Here is a 19,105-nt window from a genome sequence, read left to right on the forward strand (position 1 = left end):
AACTCTTCAATTATATACTGTAAATGCTTGAGCACCAACTCAAGTAACAATTCCAAACAAGAACCTGATTATGACACTAATACTTCCAGCTTTACAAATAAAAGATTTGAGTATTAACTCAAGTTCAAGAATCAACTCTCAGAAGTATTCCAGTTGAATAACAAAATTTATACAAAACTGATATACTTACTTTGTCGATCTGATGCAATTAAAACAGAGACTAACTATACTGTTAAAGAAAAATATCCAACACCAAACATCTTAGTATCTCTACAATCTGCATATGACTGAACTCAGTGTAAAATCTCAGAACACCAACTTTAAAATCTGCAGTTGATTCTCAGAACACAGTCATAAACAAGTGAAACCTTTCCAGAATACGATCAACCAGTTTGAATCAATCTGAAGGTATTCTTGTTCTGGAATAAAATAAAAATAGAGATCAGAAACAAAAATATATTCTTTATCACCTCAGACCTGAGATTTTAATCTGAATTTGTGTTGTACTAACTCCAGCAAAAGTTGCCTTCTGTATATGACAGTGTTTCTACCATATTAATCTGGTTATGATCTTCATTTATCATCAAGAATCAATATATCCAACCTTGTTCAAAAAGATATGATTTGCATTTCAATCTCTCTTTTAAACAAATCTCTTCTTATCTAATTGATATCTCCTTTTTCTTTTACATCGAATTCATCTATCAACACACTCTTTTTATTGATATATACATCAGAATACACTACACACATCTAACTCTCCATTCAAATGAAAAAGAATATATATAAAATGCCTCAAATGGTTGGCTAACTGTATATAGTTTAAGAAGTTACAAATAGTTCTAACCAATCTTCAACTACCAACTGCCAACTTCTACTAAGTAGTTATAACCAATATCCAACTGCCAACTTCTACTAAGTAGTTATAACCAATATCCAACTGACAACTGCCACTCAAACTTCTCTTCATCATGGCTTATTTATCAAAAATCTACCTTATAAAAGCATCGTACCTTCTTCAAACAGAAACAATAGTCTTTAATTATTTCGAATCAAAACAAATAAAAGACTAAGAGCAACGATCTCTTCTTCATGAAGGTCTGAAACTCATTATTTTCTGAGACTTATTTTCTGTGCATTCGATACAAGAAGCCTGCAGATGTAGCCAAATGAGATCAGACATACACAGAAAGATTTTAATCGGATTACAAATAATTGATGCTAAGGCAATCACAATCATTCCACATTCGCTGTGCAGTCACATACACTCAGACCAGATTTCAAATGCATAGATCAAAAACGTGGAATCCTAAAGGTAAAGATATTTTCAGATTCTCTGTATACTTCAGAATACGATTGTTCTAAAAATATTTCTGAGAATATAAAACCTTGTGTAAATTCTTTGTGCAGACCGTAATCATTTGTTTAACATCAATAACAAGTATTTTAATACTAATAATATAGCATATTTGGGAAAGGAGATAGTAGAATGGCAATGGATGTTGTAGCATATAAAGCAGAAGGCGATTTGTTAGTGGAAGGTTTATCAATTCGCATCATGATCATATTGCTAGGGCTCATACTATGGATGATATTATTCCTCAACAAGAAGTTGCAGCACTACCATCCAATTCAAGGATGGGTCCCACACAAACATTTAGGAACATTAATCGTAGAAGGAATTAACGAATTGTGAACATTGTTATTAGACTTCAGAATTTTCATTTATATTGAAACTTTAAGTTTCTATGTATCGAACTCTGATCTGTATTTAACTCTAATTTTGATTCTATATGAAGAAAATCAATAATATGCTCTTTAAATTCGGGAATATGCACATTGTTTAAGAATATTTTACAAATACTTTTTTTTAATGTTTAGAAAATTTGTTGAGATTTTCCGAAGTCCAATTTTTTGAACTGTTCTTGACACAATACAAGTCCTCTGAAACCTGATTGCATCACATTGGGACAAGGAACCATGAGGTAGGTTGCAGATGGAATGCACTGTATATCTTACTTGCTTATACTCAAGTCAATCCATGAATAAAACTTATACATAAATATAAAGTATGCATATTGCATTCTTATAGATATAATTGGTGTCATTAGAGAAGTGCTCTGTAGAGGTTAGGTTGCCCAAGGCAATAGAAAGGCTGACTAAAGAGTTGTCGAACTCAAGATACTGGTTACGTTAATCTAGATATCCAGTAGGGCAACAGATCTCAAAAAGTTAGAATATCAATAGGCACGATGCCAATAGTTGGTAACTTGCACATTAGGAAATTCATCCAAATCTATAATGGCTAATTGTTATGATTGATTTTCCATTGCTTGACATGTTGTCCACTATTACTTATAAGGTTTAGCATTTTGGCTTGTGACTTTTTGTCCTGCATGTTACTTGATGCATTTGATATGTTGTATGTTCATGTTGTATATTTGTTGTAGTACATAATGCAATTGGTTCAGATCATACGAATGTCCAATCATTTGGGGTCTACTAAACAGGATATCGATGGATTGGGTGGATAGGGATTACCACCATTGATTTGCCTTATCCAATCCCCTTCATCTATGCCTGCATTGAGCAAACATATCCACATAAAAAGGAGTAGAACAGTTATCATTGTAGCATGCACTAGGAAAATGGTACATTATTTAATTGAGCCTTTGGCTGTTTGTAATATAAAATTGAGGGCAGTTTGATGATAATGGTAATGCAATACAACTGATGCAGTATATAGAAATAACATTTACATGCCTACGTTAAAGATAGTGCTAAAGTGTGGTAAACATATAGGTATGTTGAACCAAAAAAAAATTCTACTATTTAAACTTCAAATAGTTTGAACATGTAGGAATTTCACAAAGGATCATATCTTCTTCACAACATTGGGTAGCTTCCTTCCTCTTTTCCTTGCTTGATACCTTCAAGGCATTATCTACCATGTCATCAATCTCTAATCAAGCCAAATGTGCTGCTGATAGATTGCCCAAGAGAGTGTTGATCTTGACTGTTTCGTTCAACTTTCAAATGTTTTCATTTAAGGTAAGATCCAATTTCTTCCAGACCCTAGGCACTTGGACACTGGCCCGACCCATGAAAACAAGCTACTCTTTTAGGTTGGTTATTTCTGTAATAACTTAGTCCCAATTTGGCTTGCAAACTTCTTAAGCAAAGGTCAACTGAAATACCCTCTTCTGCTCTTTTTGGCCTTGTGCTTCCAGCTTGGCAATCTTATTCATAAGAGCTTGGTTTTCTATTTTTTAAACATATTTTTCCCAAATAAAGACAGACTTGTCCCTCGTTTCCTGTAACACTAGAGTCCTCTCCTTATTACTCTCATCCCACCACTCTTTTATTTGCTTTCCTAACCAGTTCCCTTAATTTGGGTATCAATCAAACTGTTTTTGACTAATTTCAGCTCTTCTTGTGTTTTCTTCAGCTCTTTTGGTGTTCTTAGGTAAATAGTTACTGCATCTAATTGCTCCATTTTGTGACTGAACCTTGCCTCTAGCTAGGGTTCTCTTCAACTCTAAAAGGACTGCAATTGAATTGTACTCTATAGGGGTCATCTTTGTTTGGACCATTGTCCCAATGTTGAACCTTCAAGGTTTTCAGTCAAAGTGCCTAAATAGCCTATTCTTAGCCAGTTGACAAGCTGAATCAATTTCTTCCTTTATTCCCTCACCTTGTCCAAATTGTTTTTCCCTAAAGTTTAAAGCTTTCGATTAAAAAAATTAACCTTCAAGCAATTTGCCATTGATGGCCTTTTTCATATTGGTGGGGCAAGAAAGGTTGAAAGAATAATTGACAGGATGTGGTTGGAGAAAGAAAAGGAGATTCCTAGACTTAAGCAAATTGAGTTTATGGACTGTGCTAGGAGGAGGAGTTAGCAGGGAAATAACAATCAAAGCTTGAGTCAAGAGAGAGGACTATTTACAAGTGCGGATCCTGGAGCATGAGTTAAAACTATAAAGGGGGACCCCAATAGAGAAGGTTAAAGCAGCTACAGAAATTTGAATAAAAAGTGTTGAAGAACTAATAAGTGGCCATAATGAGTGGTGAGGATGAGGGTAAGTAGTACAACAGAAAAAAGTAGAGTGGAAGAAGTCATGTGTCGATATTGATAAGAGACTGGAAACGTTGAAGATACATATGGATGAATTGGCTGAATGTCCAAGGAGAGGGGACGAGAATGGAGACCAAAGGATTCTCCCCATCGCTCTTCTTGCATCTGCTCTTCTTTGCCCTTTTTAGATGGTATGCAAATTCATTTGGATCATTTCTAGGGCTAGTAGGCATAATTTGATGTACCTTTGGGAAATTTGTTTGGACTGTTGGTCTTGTCGGTGGTGGAGCAAGTGATATGGCAACATTGAATATATCTTTTGTTGAATGACAATACTTGGAGCCTCCTCCTACTAATGTTCTCCTTGATTGGCAACAAAATTTATTGATTGCAAACATAAAATGGATGAGAAGGTTCATAACAGCTAGCATTCTTAACGAATGAATATATAGGCATCACAAAATTATTTTATGATAGAGTGTTCATAACAGCTAGTCTCTTGAAGAATGAATATATGGCCATCACTGTTAGAAATCACTGTCATTGATGTCAAACATAGATATAGGTTTATGTTGAATCCCAGAACAGGCACTTACAGTTCTATCTGAAAAAATTGTCTTCCACTTGCTGGTATCGATGATCTGGGCATGTCACATATGAGTTTAATATTCTTGATCTGCATATGATCTGATTGAGAACATGGGTACTATAACATTACTGTATTGTTTGATCAGAAGCCAGTACTAACAATTAATTACAGCATTCATGAATTTCCAAAATTTATAGACCTCAAAGAACTCACGGGTTTCAAAGATAGACTCCATCATATACAATGGTTATTTGTAATAACATTTGATGGCTTAATGTTGTTGTAACTATCTGATCGGTTGTAACTGTTTTTCAAACTAATCATTATCCCTTTACAATCTGCATAATGTGTGACAAGGCATCGATTTGGCAAGACAAACCCATCGTGGTTTTTGATTAAAGGCATTGTTGAATATTATTTGTATGACCGTTTGATATTAGTTGGAGACAGTTTCAACTGAAAGGGAAAGGTAGATATGAGAAGTTTTACTTCTTAAAACAATATTCATAGTTTATATAATGCAAGGACGTGGGTTGGATGAGCAGTTAGTGATACCAATTCTTTGAAGCATAGAATAGAAGGAACATATGTAAATGATTGTTAAACATACATGTATTGTGCGAAGAAGACAATCAAGTATATAATATATACACTAGATTAAGAGAGAATATTATCTAGAGATCTAAGGCAAAGCATATGAAGAGTTTGTAACAGACTTTTGAGAAGAGATTGTGGATACTTTATGACAAGCTTATGATCAGATTATAGAAGACTCTATAGCAGATTTGTGGAAGAGTTTATAGCAGATTTGTGGAAGAGATTTATTGTGAATTATAGAATAATGATTACCCCAAGAGATGGATTTGGTCCTCGTTGGACATTCCTGCCTCTTGTGGGCTAAGTGATGAATTGATTACCCTAAGAGATGGTTCTGGTCCTGATTGGACACTCTTGCCTCTAGTGAGTAAAGTGAATTGACCCAAGAGATGGTTCTGGTCCTAGTTGGACACTCCTGCCTCTTGTCGATTGGTTACTCCAAGAGTTCTGGTCCTGATTGGACGCTCTTGCCTCTTGTGAATAAAGTGAATTGGCCCACGAGATGGTTCTAGCCCTAGTTGGACATTCCTGCCTCTTGTAGATTGGTTACTTCCAGAGATGTTTATGGTCCTGGTTGGACGCTCCTGCCTCTTGTGGATTGGTTACTCCAAGAGATGGTTTTGACCCTGATTGGATGCTCCTGCCTCTTGTGAGTAAAGTGAATTGGCCCAACAAATAGTTCCGGTCCTGGTTGGACCCTCCTACCTCTTGTGGATTGGTTACTCCGAGAGATGGTTCTGGTCCTCGTTGGGCGCTCCTCCCTCTCATGGGTAAAATGATAGATTTTATTGGCCCGGGGGATGGATCCGGTCCTGGTTGGATGTTACTACTTCTTGTGGACCAAGTAAACTATATCTACATGTGTATGCTTGTATCTGAATATATCCATGTGTCTATTTTGTGTTTTTATGTGTATACTCCGTGTTTGGCATATCTACTACATGAATATTTATGATTACTGATTTCTATCATTGTGAATTCTTTTTTTTTTTGAACTAGAAAGATGAGTTTATTAGGAAAGAATATTGCAATTAAGGTCTTACATGTGTGTCATGCTTCTAGTCCTCTTCTCAATGAATGAGGATTTCACCTTTGTTTGTCTCAAGGAAACAACCAAAAACAGTTCTTACGATTACAATTGATGAGAGAGAACTTGTCTTAAGATTACAAATCTTCAGGGGTTAGTTAGAAATCCTTGCATTGGAAAAAATTAGTTAAATTGATCATTGCTTGAGGACAAGCAATCTTAAGTGGGGCGGGCTGTAATGTCCCCACTTTGAAATACAATTTAATGGTAAATATTAAATAATAATAATAAAAATTAAAATTAAAATATAAAAGACTATAATTAAATTTTAATTAAGTTAATGAATAGTCAAAGACATGAAATGAAAAGTTGTGACTCCCTCAAACATGAGATATAAAAGGGGGAAGAAAGCCTTGGGGGATAATTTGGGGAATCTGAAGTGCAGATCTGATTTAAAGAAGAAGTGCAGATCATATTTAAATAAGGAGTGCAGGTTGATTGTGAAAGGTTGTGTCCCTTTCAAAGGAAAGAAATAATGAAGAGTTGCACTCTTTCAAAGGGTGCTAATGGTGATAGGGTGTGTCTCTTGCCAAAGGGCATATATGATGAAGAGGTGTGACCTCTCCCTCACATTGAGTGATATAAAGGAAAGGAATCAAAAGCCTCTAGTGATATCACCATCGATCAGATCAGATCAGAACTGCTATTTAAGTTACAGGCAGCAATTATCAGAGCAGAGAATAGAAAGACCTAATCTATCATATGCAGCAATAATAATAGTCAGTAAATGGTAGACTAATTGCTGCGACCCTGATATTACAATTATAATAAAAAACCATAACTTCACAATGATAATCAAGAATGATTGTCAACCATAATCTGATTCTATAACCAACAAGTGATTAGTTAAGGCAGAAGACTTGGTGAAGGGTCGCTACTCTTGGAAAGGGAGGACCCATTGAGAAGGAACATAACCTTCCACCCCGGTCAAAGGATATATGTGCAACACTTCAAACATTCCAAGGAGGAAAAAAAAGCATATCAGCAAAGGTATGAATCTGATATAAGGAGATCAGATTTGATATTGATAATAAATTAATGCATACAGCAGATTGATCATATACTTTGATTTTGGTTTCCCTCTTAAGGAGATAAAGGTACTCCCCTCTAACCCTCTCCCTTTTTGGCCGTGAATTGCAATCTAGGGCAAACTAGGGCATTTTACAAAAAGGGAACATTACAATGGCTGTGACAATAACTCTCTGCAGATGATACCGGTATAAATAAGGGTAATATCATTCATAGGAGTTTGATAAGTATTTTGCAGTCATATTTCATTGGTGAGACTGTTTCAAGCGAAATATCTGAAATGTTTAAGATTTATTCTGAATAAACTTGCTTGCAGATACAGGTTGTTGTAAAGTGTGAATAACAGCAGTGATATATTGACATTTTATTGATGGTTTTCAATTCGAAGTTTGTGTAGACATGGTTGTTGAAGGTTGCAAACAGTTTTCAGATCATAAGGTTGTCAAGTGCAAAGGTGTTCAAGAGTATCTTATGAGAATAATATTCAGTTTCTGAAAACTTGTGTATCTACATTCAATACTGTAATTGTAATCATTCAGATCAGAAAACAATGATAAGTTGTTTGACCTATAACATTCTTATGTTTGATGCTTAAGGATACTGAGTTGGTGCTTAGTTTGTCAAGGTAAAAATTTTGTGGGGAGTTGATGCTCTCAGACAAGGAATTTGGTGCTTCCTTAGGGCCGGTGCCCTACATTCTTTGTAAACATTTCGACTGTGAGGCTGGATTAGGACAGTAGATCCTATCAGCATTTTTTCACTATGGCTTTTCTCATCTTGGGTTTCCACGTATCTTTTGTGCATTGGCTTCATTGTGTGGTTGCATTTCTTTCTAATTTCAGTTTCAATTCCTTTCAGTTTTCAGATTGAAGTTTGATAAAGTTCATCAAAAGTTTAAATTGATTAAGGATCAAATTTATATCTTCTACCGATTCACCGCGCCCCCTTGAAGAATTGTGTTTTACAATAACAACATTATTTTTATGATTTCTCTTTTCACCAACATATTACCCAAGCTCAATTAGTAAATAGGCTGATTAATAAACAGACTACCCAGTAACAGAATATATTAAATATTAAATAGGCTGATTAATAATCTCAGTATACAAAGAAAAGATTTAATAAATATTAAATAGGCTGATTAATAACCTCAGATATTTTTTCTTTACAGCTCTTAAGCAAAGAAGCTTATCTTTATGTCCTCTACCAATTTCAAAAAGAAATATTACTTTAAACCAATATTATTTACAATAAGCCTAGAGTTGAAGCAAAGGAACTTCTTATGAAAGGAAAATAGCTATGAAACCAGATTTGTGCAAGGAAGGCTAGAAATGGGTTCTAGTGCGATTCGGATCCGGGTACACGCCAGGTTCATATAGGGTCCAACCCGGGTACCCGGATTCACTAGGCCAATCCCACAGCGAATCCGAATGCCTGGGGCAAACTTGGGCGTACCCAGGCGTTTTCACGAACTGTATATTCCAAAAAACGAGTCCCACATAAAAATAACATTTTTAAAACATCTCAAAACATAAAGAAAGTTAATTTCGCCCACTGTATGCTTTCCTTTGCTCATTTCACTCATTTCTCATTACAGTACTTGCATTTTTCACCATTTTTTTCCTCCAAGCTTAATTGAAGGTGGCTGCATTTTTCTTCGAAGGTGAAGGTTACGGAGGTGTGAGACACACCAAAGGTTTAAGAATCGTTGGAGAAGGAAGATTTAGCCATCAAAAGCCAATGAATCTTCATTTTTTTCAATTTTTCAATAATATTTCCAAGATTTTTCATTAATATTTTAAAAAATTAAAGGTTTTTTTTTTTTTTTAAAGAAGTTTTGAATTTCTTTTTACACTTTATATGCATAATAAGGGTTATAAAGCTGAATTTTTTCAATTTGTTAATAATTTTTAGAGATTTTCATTTTAGGTTCATTATTCATACATAATGGCTGTAATTGGAAGCTCTAATTCAGTTGTCTAGAGCCAAAGTGAAGAGAGCCCTTCAAAAATTGATAAAAGTTCGCCACTTTGACATTATACAACAATGATCAAGCAAATGTTTGGTGGTGGGAGTTTTCTTTGGCGGTGTAACCATTGTGGCATGGAGCATGCAAGCTCATACTATTGAGTGAAAGGTCACTTATGCGCCATCCGAAGACATAGAATAAAAGCTTGTAAGGGGCCAAAAACAAAGGGCTAGCAAAAGCTCTAATCCTGGAACATATTAGAGAACAAGAGGAAGACGACATGAAAAGCAAGAAATCAAAGAATGATCATCTTCCTGCCAAGACAAGCTCGAAGACGCCACCTAGTGGCTTCACAAAACAGGCTGGCCCACATCCTTTCATGCCAATGCCACAACCTTTTGAAGCAAAGAATGTTGTGGTTACACAAAAGAGGCCCATTAGATAGGGCCTTCAAAAATGAAATTAGAGATATTGTATATCAAAGCATTGCTCATTGTGTTTATGGCAATGGGATTCCTTTCAACATTGTTAGATCACCATATTGGCGGGAGATGGTGAATACCCTTTGCAATACACCTCCTGATTATGTTAGTCCAGGGTATGAGAAAGTGAAAACCACCTTATTGGTGAAGGAGATAGCTTTAGTAGGGACACAAATGAGAGTGATCAAAGATACATGGCCACAAATAGGTCTGTCCATCATTTCTGATGCATGAAAAGATTGCAAAAATAAGCCATTAATCGAATCTAATAGCAATCTCCCCTAAAAGGGCAATGTTTTTGAAGGCAATGAATTGTGAGGGACAAGTAAAAGATGCAAGTTTCATTGATAAAATCCTCACAGAATCCATTGAAACAGTGGACCCTCAAAATGTCGTCCACGTCATAATAAACAATGCTAAAAATTGTAGGGCAACTAGGCCTGCAATGGAGGCTACATATAATCATATTTTTTGGACACCATGTGCAATCCACTCACTCAATTTAATCATGCAAAAGATTGGCACACACATTGATTGGATCAAACAAGTTTGCGAGGATGAGGAGACTCAAAAGTTTGTGACTAATCATCACATTTCACAAGACATATTCAACACCTTCTCCAAGAAGGAGTTATTGAAGGTAATTTAAATGTTATTATTCAATTTTTTAGTTTTTAGTTTTTATAGTTGATATATGACGTGTATTTTTTTATGCAGTGTTATGTTTTTGAAAGACAATTTGCATCTCACGTGCTCGTCTTAAGACGAGTTGTGAAGGTACGAGAAGCCTTGAGTGCTATGGTCATCAACACCTTGTGGAGTGTATGGACATAGTCAAACACAGAAAGAGCCCAAAAAGTAAGAGCATTGTTCCTTAATGATGAGTGGTGGGATCGTGTGAAAAATGATTTGAGTTTCACTAAGCCTATCATGATCATAATTTGGTATGCTGTTATTGATCACCCATGTTTGGATGAAATTTATGATGACATGGACTCCATGGTGGAGAAGATAAGAGCAATAATAGAGGCCAAGGAATATGACCCAACGGGAACATTTTTAAAACTTGTGCAACAAATTATTCTTGACTGTTGGAACAAGATGACCACCCCCTTTACATCTTTTAGCATTTGTTTAGATGCCAAAGTTTTATAGCAAAGAGATGCTTGCATTGCCAAGGAAGGTACGACCATATAGAGATGTGGAGGTTGCTATTGGCCATAAGGTTGCATTTCGATTGATAGTCGGATGATAAAACTCAAAAATATTGCCTTGAGCAAGTTTTGCTGATTGGTATCTTCAAAATATCATGATGTTTGCACTCTTCATGCCAAATATAGGATGGATGTTGATGAGTCAAGGCTCCATTTCTTGCAGCCTCTTGCAATTAAAATTCTCTCACAAGTATATATCTTTTTATTTTATTATTTTTATAATTTTCCATTCAATGCTATTATATTAGAATATTTTTATGTTATAATTTATGTTTTTAAGTTTCTTACGAAATGTTGTATGCAACTCAACAGGTTGCAAGTTCTTCAGCTGAGCGCAATTGGAGTACATACTCCTCAATCCGCTGGGTCAAGCGCAATCGTTTGGGTGCAAAAAGAAGCAGAGGATTTGGTCTACATACTGGAATGTCACGTTTTAGGACTATTAGCCCTTATAGACAATTACCTTAACTTATTCTTCTTACTTCATCAATTTATGGCAATGAGATCAACTAATGAATGTTTTGTTCAATTAATCAACTGCAATTTCTGATATAATATATAAATGTTTGCGATAAAGAATTGATATCAATATCTGATTAGACAATTATGGAATATGCTTTGAATATAATCACTTTATCCCTTAGGATGATGATATTACACTGCTGTGTCTGATATATATATCGACATATTCATGCAAATATGAAATATCCTTGAGCAAGATGTTGCTATCTATGATCTGCAACTTATAATAGAGATGACGTCTCTAAATGATCTGTTAATACATGCAATCACTATCTTTCTTGTGTTGGCTGCTAGGTCTGATTTGCAGATGATATAAGCAGATAATGAATTTAATATCACAGGAGGGTGATATGGTTGCCTTCCCTGATTGTAAATTGTATGCTTGCAACTTGAGGGGCTGTCTCTGATTGGAATCGATTTGGCTTGTGCACCCAATGTGGATTATAAAATACGATACAAACTTCTACTCTCAAGAATGAATGATTTGATTTGTCTTATATAACTCTCCACAATCGAATGGTTGTTCCCTTTCAGAACTAAAGAGCATACTTCTTTAAGGGATCGTATCACTTCATTATTCCAATCACATCTCTTGTTTATTATAGTTATCATATGATTAGTTGTTCCATTAAAATCGTATGATTAGTTGTTATTGTTAATCGATGATAATTAGTTATCATCTGGTCTTCTTGTTATAAATCTCCTTGGTATTAATCCCCTTTGTTAACATAAAAAAGATTCCTATTAAGGGTAAGGTAATGTGGAACACAGATTTACTACTGAGAGGGGGGACGGGGGGCGGGGGCGGTGAATCAGTAGTAAATAAATATTAAAACCTTATCCAATTTAATCCTTTGATAAATTACTTTTAATCTGAATGCTGAAATGTAAGCACCACACTGAAAACTGAAAAGAAACACCACACAATGAAGACAAAACACGAGTATACGTGGAAACCCAAGATGGGAAAACAACAGTAAGAAATGCTGCTAGGATCTACTATCCTAATCCAGCCTCACAACTAATCCACTAACAATCTTTTGGGCACCAACCCAACCAAAATTCTTATGATAGTACCAACCCTCCAAATACACAATGCAATGACTTGAGCACCAACTCAATAACCTTAGAGCACCCACTCTAGTAGCAATATAGTTACAATGTGTTTAACCACCACTTCAAAACAACAAATATATTTTTTGTCAATCTGCAAAGTGATGCACTGAAATAGATATCAAATCTTTCTACAAATCTGCAAGATGATGCACTGAAAACAATTACCAACCATCTCTGTACATCTGCAAAATGATATACTGAAAATTAGTGTATTTCTGTATCTCTGAAAACAAATAAAGATCTGCAAAGAATCTCTCTCTCCACTGCTATTTGTCACATACTATGATCTGAAAGTTAAACTCAGGAAAACAACCGTCACTGTTATAATAACAGAGATGAATATAACCTTTGTAAGATATTTTGAAGATATTGATCAAAAACCAAGTCTTCAATAAGATCTATTATAGTTCTACAAGATGTGAATATCTGAAACAAAATATAACCAACAATATCCAGTCATATGTGTCACTTATCTCTGTCAAAATCCTTTTGTAATACAGATTTCTTTAGTTCGAACCACTGATGAAGTACAAGACATTCTTCAAAATCTTTTACAGCATTGGACACCAAAGAGACTCTTCAAAACCATACAATATCTTCTATTTCATGACTATTGAAAATCTTCTCTTTACAAAGCAAGTATTCTTTCTCACAGAGAAAACATATTCATCGCATCAACAACACCTCCATCGAACTCAGGCATCACATATATATTAATTTCCTATTTCTTTAGGAAATTAGTAGTAAGTTGTCATTGGTTATGCCTGTCAACTACATTAGAATTGGTTGTTAACTAACAACTGTCAGCTTACAAAATCGCCTTTGAAAAATAATCATATCTTTTTAGTTCCTTATTGAACCTTTATGGAACAAGCTACAACTTTTGTTCAACAAAGAGAAAGAAACCTATCTCCAAATTGGTGACTAACTGTCAAGACAGTTAGAACTACTTTCAACTGCTCACCCTCTTTCTCATAACTAGCCGTCCACAGGTTTAATTGTTTTAAACAAATATTTATTAAAGACATTGTAATGACCCAATGCATCGAATGAGAAACTTATTCAATAACTCTTCCTAAATAGGAAAACATATCCCATGGGCTTCATCAAACTGAATATGTTCTAATAATCACAAAAATCTGTCATGCATTGTGGACTTCCATGAAGCAGATTATACATTTCTGAAGATGTCGAAAACCTGGTAAAACAACAACTTGATTCAATTGAAGATCTGTAGTTATAGTCAATGTAGATTGATTATCAAAATGACAATAAATTTACTGTTTTAATACTCTCACAGATCTAGGGGACACGATATAAAGCTACCAGTGGAGACAGTCTGAGAATCCAACCTTCACAAATTGATGTAATCGTTACTCACAAATCTCTGCAACCTCAACAGAAAAAGATCAGAGGTTCTGTAGCATAGTATTAATATGAATACATCTGATGAAACTTGACATCAATGACAAAAAGAAACTTCTAACAGGTAGATCATCGATGGTTTATGTCTTAGTCTGGAATGATTGTCTTCAATCATTATTTACCAAGGGTATCTCTGATGTTTCCATGCACTGTACATGTTCTAGTTATTGATCCCGTAAATGATATCTTTGGATTGGGATGGATCCTTTCATATTGCCATCCAGTTATTGATGCCCATTGGCTTCTGAACGATTGATTGCTCCATATTAATTGTACTGCATCACTGTTGTTTTGGTGAGGGTCTTAGGAATAACTCCTTCTATGTACAAGATCGTACAGCTGTCACTGGTTAGGTTGATCCTTGAGGATCAGGTTAATCAATGACAGGGTCATCATTTTGTATGTATGAGAGAATTGTTGACAAGATCTTCACCACGAGGACTGGCATGCTTGCAAATCTTTATTTCTTAATTGAATGGATAATGCATCAACTTCTTGCTTGTCTTAGTCTTATTTGGAGTAAGGTGATCACATTTTGGAATCAATTCCTTATTCCTCCTAATGTCACCAGGAAACTGTCTTATTTATAAGACTTCATAGCTCCCTCATTTCTTGTTTCTTACTAATATCTAGTTATAATTATTTCTAACTAATTTCACTAACTTTTATTAGCTATTGGTGTTCAAAGACTGCCACTCTTTAATCACAAAAGTGCTTGGCTGCTTTATCATGATTAGTTTAAGAATGGGGACATTATACATACACTCCAACCTTCATCTATTCTCACATAAGAAATTTGAATACAATGAGGGTGTGACAAAGAGTAGGGATCTAGCCCCTAAGTGTCTTGATTTAGATACTACAATTACACGGCTTGCCCAAGTCTCTATGGATGAGGCAGCTCTTGGACTGGACACAGACGTAGCTAGTTGCAGTGGCAATCCAATGGATTGTGATTCAAATGACGTTGAACCAAATGATGACGTTGATGCTTCTGATGAAGATGAATATGGATATTAAATATGGTCCATAGCTTGTAATTTGAATTTGCATTGTGTCATGACATTTTGAGACTTGAATATCATCATTTTTCCAAATTATGAATAGGATATTATCAGGTATTTTAAAAAAATTATTTATTGGCAATTACAAATTTATGAGTATCACTCTTCTTATAGTTATACAGTTGACATTTTATAATTTTGATGTTTGAACGTATATATATAATATATCTATGTCTATCTGTCTGTATGTATGTATGTATATATAGATATATATATGTGTGTGTGTGTGTGTGTATAATATGCATGTATATATGTATATATATATATATATATGCACGTGCCCGTATCCGTACCCAAGGAAAACAAATTGGCATACATACATACCCGAATCCAAAACCATACCCATACCTAAACCGGCAACCCTAATAGAGCCACCATGCATAGAGAAATCTCATTTTTCATGGATAATTCAACTCAGCTTACAATTAGAAAATAATCACTGTTGTAGATTTTGTCATTGATGTCAAAGGTTGGTTTCTCAAAAGAGAATTGGAGTGAATTTTTAGTTAAGCTGCTGATTATTCATCAGATTTTAATTGAGCTGCTTGAACTACTTGCTAGCTTGCTTGAGCTAGCTTGCTTGAGCTAGCTTGTTGCTTGGTTGATCTACTTGCCTACTTGTTTGAGCTGCTTGTTTGGTTGCTTGAGCTGGTTGTGTCATATTCCCGTGTAGACAGCAGGCAATGATTAGAAACATTAAACAATGCATGTACATAAATATATATATTTTCAATTCATAAATTATTTTTATCGCTTAAAATACGTTTTATCTTAACTAGTGGGAGTGATGAAAGGACGCGTCCATTCCCAAGCCACCTCCGGAATAGACGACATGTTTCAAGGGGAATCGCGTGGTTTCAAAGAGGTATAAACCCCAAACCCAAGGAAACACGGGAGAGGAGGTGACAAGGAGAGAAGGGCAAGGAGAAGCATCCAACAGGTAACTTCGTTACTCAGTAATAATATTTATTTCAGTTTTCATAATTTATGATGCCTAGACAACCATGAGGACTGCCCTGGGAACGCATCCGTCAGCAGACGATGTGAAAGGGCTAGTCGCTGGTTCTTCCCAGCGACGAAGAACCAGCGCCTAGTAAGCATCCCTCCCCATCGCCAGCAAGCTGGTACGTCCCCAGGCCAATCCGCTTAAATGTCGAAATGATGAAGTATGTCTTTGTGCAAGTTGTATTAAATCTGCTTTCATTCCTCATATAACAGTAATGAATATAATTTAACTAGTGGCCCAGATTAATTGCTAAATCGGTTCCATGCCTAAAAATGTCTTGCCAAATGAACTAAGCACATCTGTAATGTACAAAAGGGTAAAATGAACTTAATCTTCACGCTAGATAGGTAACCTGCAATATCAGGTTTAGTATGCTGCATTAAAATACACTTTAGTGACAGATAGAAGAATAAAAATAATTCATTCATTCTCAGATACAACTAATAAGTAAAGAAAAGGAATACTAATTAATGATAGTCATGTTTCTGCAACTAGGCACAAATATAATGAATTAATCCCTACAAATTTATATATAATGGATAAGTGTTAACCAAGTAATATAGTCATGAATCTATGTTTTTTGTAGGCATTTATTATCTTCCTGATATCCTTTGTTTGTTAGTACATTCAAGATAATGAGTGCAAGCCAGGGGTATGCTGGGCCCATTTTCAGGTGACCCTATTAGCCCTAAGAGACGGGATGGGTCTGGATGGGTAGCCCAGCCAACCTGGAAAGTCCTCAAAATCTAGAATGGGTCGTGTAAGTATTTTATGCTGCAATAATTATGCCACTGATCTAATATTACTGCTGACATATAAAATGAAATATCTAAATGTTGCAGGAAACCATAAATCCTTTTGTGGCCCTAAATCCAACCTTCGGTGGATAGATCAGGGCCTAATTATCGGGAAGGCGAGGCAGGTACAGAAAAGGTTCATTACAGGTTGCTTGTCTACTTCACCTGGTTTGTTGTCTGAACCAACTGGCTGCTTGTTTGCTTGTTTGAGCCAAATCAGATTATGTGCCATGTCATCATTTGAACATGGGTCAACTTCTTTTGAAATTTTAAATTAATTGGTTAATTCACTCATCATTACTCCACGTATTTGATGCTCCACCTTATGTATTGTCTCCTTTATGATTGTCGACTACTGAGTTGATTCAATAATTCTGTTTTGGCACGGCATAGGCTCCACTCCTTTCAAAGGATGTGTAACATCCTTATTTCTAAAGAAAACGTATCTACCTCTGCAGTTTTCTCTTTGGACAGAGATTGTGAGTTGATGTGTGTTTACGGTAAGCAGAGATATTCTTTTTTTGACGTTTTGTAATTTGTGGCAGCGACCTTGATGGAACCGTTTTTTAGGTGTTTTGATGGTTGTTTGCAATAAGTAACATCTTTCATCAATTTTTTGTGATGTCAGAAAATGTTTTGATAGTATTAGACGACGCTGGCAAATTCACATGGGTTAAAAACAAAATCTATCCTTTTGGGAGATGAAATCGCAGGGGTAATTTTTATTTTAATGGAAGAGTCAATTTACCTTGTGTGGTGTGAAAAGTTCCCGGGGAAGCATCGTGGGAAGTGAATGTAATTGAAGTCATATTTTGAACATGAACTTTAAAAAAAAAAAACTGAAAACGTTTTACGTTGTGCAGTAGGTAGAAATTCGTGAAGGCCTCAACTGGCTTATGTGTAGAAAGAGGTAACGCAGAAAGATAAGAGATTTTTCTTTTGGAGAACCTGTGACAGAAGTGTAATTGCTGAGTGTGAAGTTTAATTTTTGGTGAGATCGTGGTGATGGGAGCGTAGGTGATATTGTGTTTTGAACACAGTTTTAAAAAAAAATGTTCTTTACATTGAGTGCCATGGTAATTTCTTAGTGAAGATAAAATGAAAATGCGGAGATATTGAATATTGGCGAAGAGTGCATTCTAAGTGTTGTGATCTTTCTGAGGAAGCCATTTGTGCCATCTTGAGGCAACATAACAATTCGTGCCAAATTTGGAATCATACAGTACCCTAGGCTTCACAGCAAAGCACCGTATCAAGAATTTCAGGCATTAAAAAGAAAAGGCAAAGGTTGTGTTTAAAGACGTGAAACTTTTGACAGCACTCTGCTTCATTGGAAGATTCAACAAACTCTCTTATTGGGTTGACTGTGGATGAAGTATGGTATGGATATCTTGTGATAAGAAGTTAAATATTGTGTTTTGGCATTGAAAAGATTAATGTTATATAGTTCAAAAAGCTTGTTGCAGATTTCTACAAATTAAATTCTTTTCAGTCTGATTGTAACTGGAGTTGGTGCTCCAGCAGTTTGCAGTTGGTGCTTCAAGGGGAGTTGGTGCTCTGAGTGGGTCGGTGCTCACATTTGTATTTTAGGTTGGTGCCCATTTGTTTATAAAAAGCTTTTTAAGTGCCGTGGTTTTTTACCCGAAAGGGTTTTCCACATGAAAAAATTGTGTTCTTGTATTCATGCCTTCTTTATGCAGTTTAATGTATGTGGTTACAAGTATTGGAATATTTTAAAATACTGATTCACCACCCCCCCCCCCCTCAGGATTTTCTGTGTGCTTTTCAGTCACAAATTTCTATTCAATATTTATTTATAGCGCAAAAATTGAATGTTGAGTTGTATAATGAATGCAACAGTGATGTATAATGCTTAAAAAAGGCAATATAAATCTGTCATGCAATTGATAGGCTTACAAAGATTCCATGAAGGATCAAGTCTTGTTCAACATAAAGACCTGACACTCTAAAGGAATGCGATCAGGATCATGTCCCAAGCAATTTTGGTAGATGGATACTCCTCAGTCCTAAGCACTACGACAAAAGAGGTTGATTATTTGTGCTCACAATACTATAATTGGTTGCTAAAGTGATTCAAGATTTTTATCCCCTCATCAATCAAAAATCATTCAT

General features: G+C 35.4%; 1 protein-coding gene across 2 annotated transcripts in view; it reads right to left on the minus strand.

The window, feature by feature from the left end:
- LOC131067463 (protein EARLY STARVATION 1, chloroplastic) overlaps positions 1-19,105 on the minus strand; it is a 193,259-nt gene that overhangs the window by 98,879 nt on the left and 75,275 nt on the right. The window lies entirely within an intron of this gene.

This window comes from Cryptomeria japonica, chromosome 3 (genome assembly GCF_030272615.1).
Source record: "Cryptomeria japonica chromosome 3, Sugi_1.0, whole genome shotgun sequence".
NCBI lineage: Eukaryota > Viridiplantae > Streptophyta > Pinopsida > Cupressales > Cupressaceae > Cryptomeria > Cryptomeria japonica.